We start from the raw sequence: 7,777 nt of genomic DNA on the forward strand, positions 1-7,777 counted from the left end.
GCGTGGTGGTGTGCACCTATAGTCCCAGCTACTCGGGAGGCTGAGGCCGGAGAATCACTTGAACCTGAGAGGCAGAGGTTGTAGTGAGCCGAGTTCTCACCATTGCGCTCCAGTCGGGCAACAAGAGCTAAAAAAAAAAAAAAAAGTTAAAAATGGAGGCGCTTCCCTAAACCCAAATTCATTTTAGTGATATAAAGACGCATTTGACAGAAAAAGAAGAGCAGCTTTGAAGAAAACACTTATGTTTAAAATAAAAAATAAAAAAACTAATCTGTGAGAAGTCATATGTTTTGAACTCCCCAGTCAGACTAGAAGTATAAGATACAGAAGATAAGGCCAGGAGCGGTGGCTCAGGCCTGTAATCCCAGCACTTTGGGAGACAGAGCGGGCAGATCACGAGGTCAGGAGATGACGACTATCCTGGCCAACATGGTGAAACCCCGTCTCTACTAAAAATACAAAATTTAGCCAGGGGTGGTGGCGCGCGCCTATAGTCCCAGCTACTCCGGAGGCTGAGGCAGGAGAATCACTTGAACCCAGAAGGCGGAGGCTGCAGTGAGCCAAGATCCTACCACTGCACTCCATCCTGGACGACAGCGAGACTCCATCTTGGTCGGGCATTGTGGCCCACGCCTGTAATCCCAGCACTTTGGGAGGCTGAGGAGGGTGGATGGATAGCCTGAGGTCAGGAGTTCGAGACCAGCCTGGCCAACATAGTGAAACTCTGTCTCTACTAAAAATACAAAAAAATTAGCTGGGCGAGGTGGCGGGCACCTGTAATCCCATCTACTAGGGAGGCTGAGGCAGGAGAATCGCTTGAACCCAGGAGGTGGAGGTTATAGTGAGCCGAGATCATGCCACTGCACTCCAGCCTGGTGATAGGCAAGACTCCATCTCAAAAAAAAAAAAAAAAAAAAAAAAGATACAGAGGATAATTTGTCTCTTGAAACTGAGTCTATTTAGAAGAAAGATAATAGGGATATTCAGCAAGGGGGAAAAAAGATATTCTGGGTTTTATTCCCAAATTAACAATTATTTGAAAATTTAGTGAAATAAGCTCTTTTTAAAAAGTTTATTTCAAATGTTTTTACTCTTGTTAGAGTATTGAGATTTGTTGTGAATTAATACAAATAAGATTAAATGAGGCCGAGCATGGTGGCTCATGACTGTAATCCTAGCATTTTAGGAGGCTGAGGCAGGAGGATTGCTTGAGGCCAAGAGTTCAAGACCACCTGGCCAACATAGTGAGACCCTGTCTCTAATTTTTTTTTTTTAATTTATAAAAGATTAATGACGCCAGGTGAGGTGGCTCACGCCTGTAATCCCAGAACTTTGGCAGGCTGAGGCAGGCGGATCACCTGAGGCCAGGAGTTTGAGACCAGCCTGGTTAACCTGGCAAAGCCCCATCTCTACTACAAATACAAAAAGTGGCTAGATATGGTGGCACATGCCTGTCATCCCAGCTACTCAAGAGGCTGAGACAGGAGAATTGCTTAAACCCAGGAGACAGAGGTTGCAGTGAGCCGAGATCACGCCACTGCACTCCAGCCTGGGCGACAGAGCAAGACTCTGTCTCAAAAAAAAAAAAAAAAAAAAAAAAATCACTATTTTGTAGCTTCAAGACAACATAAACAAATTGGTTTTATCTCATATTTTGTTAATAATTCTGACCCTCTCTGGGCTCCGACCTAGTTCGCGGCGATATGGTCAAACGCACCAAGAAAGTAGGGATCGTAGGTAAATAAGGGACCCGCTATGGGGCCTCCCTCTGAAAAATGGTGAAGAAAATTGAAATCAGCCAGCACGCCAAGTACACTTGCTCTTTCTGTGGCAAAACCAAGATAAAGAGACGAGCTCTTGGGGATCTGGCCCTGTGGTTCCTGTATGAAGACAGTGGCTGGCAGTGCCTGGAGGTACAACACCACTTCCACTGTCAAGGTAAAGTCCGCTATCAGGCTGAAGGAGTTGAAAGACCAGTAGATACTCCTCTGCTCTTTGAGACATCACTGGTCTACAATAAATGGGTTAATTTACGTAACAAAAAAAAATAATAATTCTGATGTGGAACACCTGGAAATTTAGACTTTGCTCTGACTTCCTCTACTGATATACTATGAAAATCAAATGAGTCATTTCATATAAAATATCAGTGCATGGCATATAGTAAGCACTCAATTTTTTTCAAATTCATTTTGTGCATATGTTATTATAGTCTTTTGTTTCTTAGTCAGATAAGAATGACAAGTCATCAAATACATTTTTGCTCTTTGCATGAACCCTAAAAAATGATTAATGCAACTTTTCAGATCATACACAAATCAGTTAAAATAATGCCTTATGTTTTCAATATGTATTCTAATATGCCTGTACTATATTTTCTGATATGCCTGTACTATATTGTTTGTTCCTCTGATTTTTTTTTTTTTTTTTGAGACAGACTCTCTCTGTCACCAGGCTGAAGTGCAGTGGCACAATCTCAGCTCACTGCAACCTCCGTCTCCCAGGTTCAAGAGATTCCCTTGCCTCAGCCATCCGAGTAGCTGGGACTACAGGCATGCGCCACCACGCCCAGCTAATTTTTTGTATTTTAGTAGAGACGGGGATTCACCATGTTGGCCAGGATGGTCTCAATCTCCTGACCTCGTGATCCTTCCACCTCAGCCTCTCAAAGTGCTGTGATCACAAGCGTGAGCCACCACGCCTGGCCTCCTCTGATATATATATTTTTTAGAATAACTTAATGCTTTTTAGGTTAGGCTGCATGACTTTTCAACCTATTACATGCTTTAAAATTGTTCTAGAATGTGTTAATGTCAGCCTAACACACTGTTTGTCATATTAAGGCTAGAAATGACCTTAGATACTCATTTATTTCAGCAGTTGAAGCTGAGAGTAAGAAAGACTGGATAGATCACTTACCTACACAACTATTTCTTTATAGATAAACACCATGTAATTGAGAAAAGGGTTAGGGAGCAAAGAGGGCTAGGAAAAGAGGAGAAAAGATGAATGAGGTATGTATCCCTGCCTTAGAGATATTGAATAACCTAGTAGGAACAATACAATAAGATATTCATGTAAACTAGAGTATAAAGTACCTTAGTGATTAGTGCATAGAAAGTACAGTCAGTCCGGGTGCGGTGGCTCATGCCAATAATCCCAGCACTTCGGGAGGCCCAGGCGGGTGGATCAGGAATTCGAGACCAGCCTGGCCAACATGATGAAACCCTATCTCTACTAAAAATACAAAAATTAGCCGGGCATGGTGGCTGGCGTCTATAATCCCAGCTACTCAGGAGGCTGAGGCAGGAGAATCACCTGAACCCAAGAGGTAGAGGTTGCAGTGAGCCAAGATTGTGCCATTGCACTCCAGCCTGGGCAATAAGAATGAAACTCCATCTCAAAAAAGAAAGAAAGTACAAAGTCCTCTGAAAGTTAAAATCATTCTAATGTCACGGAACCTACCTTCTGACAGGTGGCAATTCTGTGGTATCAGATGTGTACCCAGGGCATAGAAATCCACTTAGCTCTCAATTTGGGACACCAGGGGGATGAAGGAGGATAATGAATGAGAAATTGAAAGGTATGAGAGTAGAGTTTGGACTAACTAAAAAACCTAGTTTAAAGCACAGCTGGGACCTGAGACCTCTCCAGTGTAAATAATTTATGTAAGGGGAGGAATGACACCCTCAAACACGCACGCACGAAATAGGGAGTACTGGAGCTGAGTCACTTCGGTTTTCTGAACTGCTTTAGGTAAAGTAAGAGTGGGAAGTTAATTGTCTTCTCCATCCTCACTATCCTGTCTTACTCTTATACAAAGATTCTCCATGACCTCCTACTTTCTCCCCAGTCCACAATATTGTACCCCTCATATTAAAATTTCATTAAAAATATAACTCAAAAAATAAGCAGAGGAAGATGTCCCATGCAATATTCTATAGAAATATGAGGAAACCAATGGTGTCTGACCTACCCTACACCTTTAGAGTCAAGTCCAAAATCAGACCCAAATCATCATCTGCAAATTAGGCCTAAGGGATTGCTGTAGATTCAGGGTGACAATCACATGGCAAATATAGCCTAATTTAGTTCTGAGATTTCGAGAGCTAGGTTCCTGTAGACTTGATTCCAAAAGAGCTAAGTAAAATGATGTTTCTGAGTCTTACGTGAAATTGCTTCTAAATTGGCCTGCCTTCCATAAAGGCCTCCAGCCCAACATTGAGCTGTCTGAACTTTGACCCCCAGAGACTTATGTGAAGCCAATGATAAACAGAACACCTTTACAAAAGAGATGTCAAACAACTTTCAGCAATGTGGTCCATTCTAGGCAGTTGGGTTAAGAGAAAGCAACTCCACTTGTCCAATGGCAAAACTCACTGGAATATTATTGTTATCACTATTAATTTGCTAGGGCTATCACACCAAATGCCATAGTCTGGGTGGCTTTTTGTTTTTTAAACCTAATCCCACATGGCAGCATATTAAGTTATTATTAGTGTAAAATGGATAAGTATAAGATTTTTGTTTTGTTTTTGAGATGGAGTCTTGCTCTGTTACCCGGGCTGGAGTGCAGTGGCATGATCTCAGCTCACTGCAACGTCTGCCTCCCTGGTTCAAGCAATTCTCCTACCTCAGGCCGCTGGGTAGCTGGGATTATAGGCGTGAACCACCACGCCCAGCTGAAATAAGTATAAGATGTTTTATGTAAGTGTCAGGGTAACCACAAAGCAAAAGCCCATAATAGATGTGCAGGCCAGGCACAGTGGCTCACGCCTGTAATCCTAGCACTTTGGGCAGCCGAGGTTGGTGGATCATGAGGTCAGGAATTCAAGACTAGCTTGGTCAACATAGTGAAACCCTGTCTCTACTAAAAATACAAAAATTAGCCTCGCATGGTGGCGCATGCCTGTAGTGCCAGCTACTTGGGAAGCTGAGGAAGGAGAATCACTTGAATCTGGGAGGTGGAGGTTGTGGTGAGCTGAGATTGTGCCACTGCACTCCAGCCTGGGCAACAGAGCGAGATTTCATCTCAAAAAAAAAAAAAAAATATATATATATATATATACACACACACACACACACACACACACACACACACACACACACAAATCAACCAGAATAGCAAAACAATAACTAAAAAGAAAAAAAACAGAAAACAATTTTTCAAATGACACTTATAAGTCCTTACCTATACATAATTACTTTGAATGTAAATGGATTAAATTATGTAATCAAAAGGTATAGAGTAGCTGAAGAGATTAAAAAAAAAAAAACAGAAAACAAGACCCTTAGAGGCCAGGCGTGTAATCCCAGCACTTTGGGAGGCCAAGGGGAGCAAATCACCTGAGGTCAGGAGTTCCAGACCAGCCTGGCCAACTTGGCGAAACCCTGTCTGTACTAAAAATACAAAAATTAGTCGGGCATGGTGGCAGGTGCCTGTAATCCTAGCTATGTAGGAGGCTGAGACAGGAGAATCGCTTGAACCAGGGAGGCAGAGGTTGCAGTGAGCCGAGATGGTGCTATTGCACTCTAGCCTGGGCAACAAGAGCAAAACTCCATCTCAAAAAAAAAAAAAAATTAGCCAGGCATGGTGGTGGGCACCTATAATCCCAGCTACTCAGGAGGCTGAGGCAGGAGAATGGCTTGAACCCAGGAGGAGGAGGTTGTAGTGAGCCAAGATCGTGCCATTGCATTTCAGCCTGGGTGACAAGAGTGAAACTTCATCTCGAAAACAAACAAACAAACAAAAAACAACAACAACAAAAAACAAAGAAAAAAAGACCCTTGGAGCTGAAACAGTGGCTCAACCCTGTAATCCCAGTGACTCAGGAGGCTGAGGTGGGAGGATTGCTTGAGCCAAGAGTTGGAGGCTGCTGTGAGCTATGACTGTGCTGCCATACTCCAGCCTGGGCAATAGAATGAGACCCTATCTCTAAGAACAAACAAAAAACAAGACCAAATTATATGCTGCCTACATAAGACTTACTTCACCTTAAAGCAGGGGTCCCCAGCCTCTGGGCCATGGACCAGTACCCGTCTGTGATCTGTTAGGAACCTGGCCACACAGCAGATGAGCAGCTAGCAAGAGACCATCACTGCCTGAGCTATGCCTCCTGTTAGATCAGTGGCAGCATTAGATTCTCATAGGAGCGCAAACCCTATTGTGAACTGTACATGCAAGAATCTAATGCCTGATGATCTGAGGTGGAACAGTTTCATCCTGAAGCCATCCCCCACCCCTGTCTTGTCCATGGAATATACTTTGTAACCAAATGATGTCTTCTAGCACAAATGTATGTTCAATATCTATTGGGCCATATTAGGTTTATCTGATCATGAGTATCAGTTAAGAAAAAGTTGAACATTCGTATGTAAATCATTCAGGAAACTAGAATTTGAAACATAATGCTTTAAGCAATATGGAGAAGAAACTTCCTTTTGCTGCATACTTTACTCTGTATGATCTGGACTTGGGGGAGTCTTTGTAGAGTTTTTTGTTTTTCTAAGAGGTTAGGGACCAAAGATTATCCCTATCACTTGGAGGCAGTTCATGAACTGTGCAGTAAAATGTCTATATAGCAGGCTCCTCATTGAAGATGAATATTCAGCTTCATGTTACTCCATGAGTTTATTTTCTTTTTGCTATCCTCTAAGTTTGAATAAAGTGTTTGAGAGCTGTAGTCTTTTCTCAGTGCTAATCTCCTATTAATGGGAGAGTTCTGCAACCATACTTGGGCCAGTATAGCACCAGTGATGGGAAATACCTGGAGCTCCATCAGAGGAAAAACAAATCCCTGGGGGTCAAGAGTCAGAGTCCTTCTCCATCTTGATATTTTTCCTCAGCTGTCAAACTGGGACAGGCAGAAAGATCTAGTTCAAGCCCTTGTTCCACTACTTACTAGCTGTGTGATCTTGTACAAGTTAACCTTAGAAATGTTCATTTTCCTTGAGTACAAGATTTATTAAAAGTATCTGATGTAAAATACAAGGATTGTGAAATTTATTTTATGGAGATTAAACTGAGAAAATATATGTAGAACATCTAGTACAATGCCTGACATCTATTAGGCACTTGATGAATGAGAGTTATTAAAATTATACTAGGTACTGTGCATAGCAGTGGTTTTCAATTTTGCTGTGAACTTTTAAAAACTATGGTCCAGGCATGGTGGCTCATGCCTGTGATCCAGCACTTTGGGAGGCTGAAGCAGGTGGATCACTTGAGCTCAGGAGTTCAAGACCAGCTTGGGCAACAGGGCAAAACCTCGTTTCTACAAAAAATACAAAAATTCGCTAGATGTGGTGGCACACACCTGTAGTCCCAACTATTTGGTGGGCTGAGGTGGGAGGTTTACTTGAGCCCGGGGAAGTCGAGGCTGCAGTGAGCCGTGTTTGCACCACTGCACTCCAGCCTGGGACACAAAGTGAGACCCTGTCACAAAAACAAAACAACAACAACAACAACAAAAACTATGTATCTCCAGCTCTGACCCTAGAGATTCTGATTCGGAATGTTGGTGTGGGGCCAGGCGTCTTTATGTTTTTTGGATTTTACAGGTGATTTTATCCTATCTTCTCGGGTGAGAACCACTGACATAGGGCAATGGTCAGCAAATCTTTTTGGTAAATGGTCAGATAGTAAATATTTTAGGCTTTACATGGCATATGGTCTCTGTCACAGCTATTTGACTCTGTCATTGTAGTTTTAGAGCAGCTATAGACAATATGTAAACAAATAAGAATGAGTGTTTCTAATAAAACTTTATTTATAAAA

At 42.4% G+C, this 7,777-nt stretch overlaps 1 pseudogene; it reads left to right on the forward strand.

Moving 5' to 3' along the window:
• Nucleotides 1-1,703: 1,703 nt before the first annotated feature.
• Nucleotides 1,704-1,980, forward strand: LOC111539230 (annotated as a pseudogene).
• Nucleotides 1,981-7,777: the final 5,797 nt, after the last annotated feature.

Source organism: Piliocolobus tephrosceles, chromosome 1 (assembly GCF_002776525.5).
Source record: "Piliocolobus tephrosceles isolate RC106 chromosome 1, ASM277652v3, whole genome shotgun sequence".
Lineage (NCBI taxonomy): Eukaryota > Metazoa > Chordata > Mammalia > Primates > Cercopithecidae > Piliocolobus > Piliocolobus tephrosceles.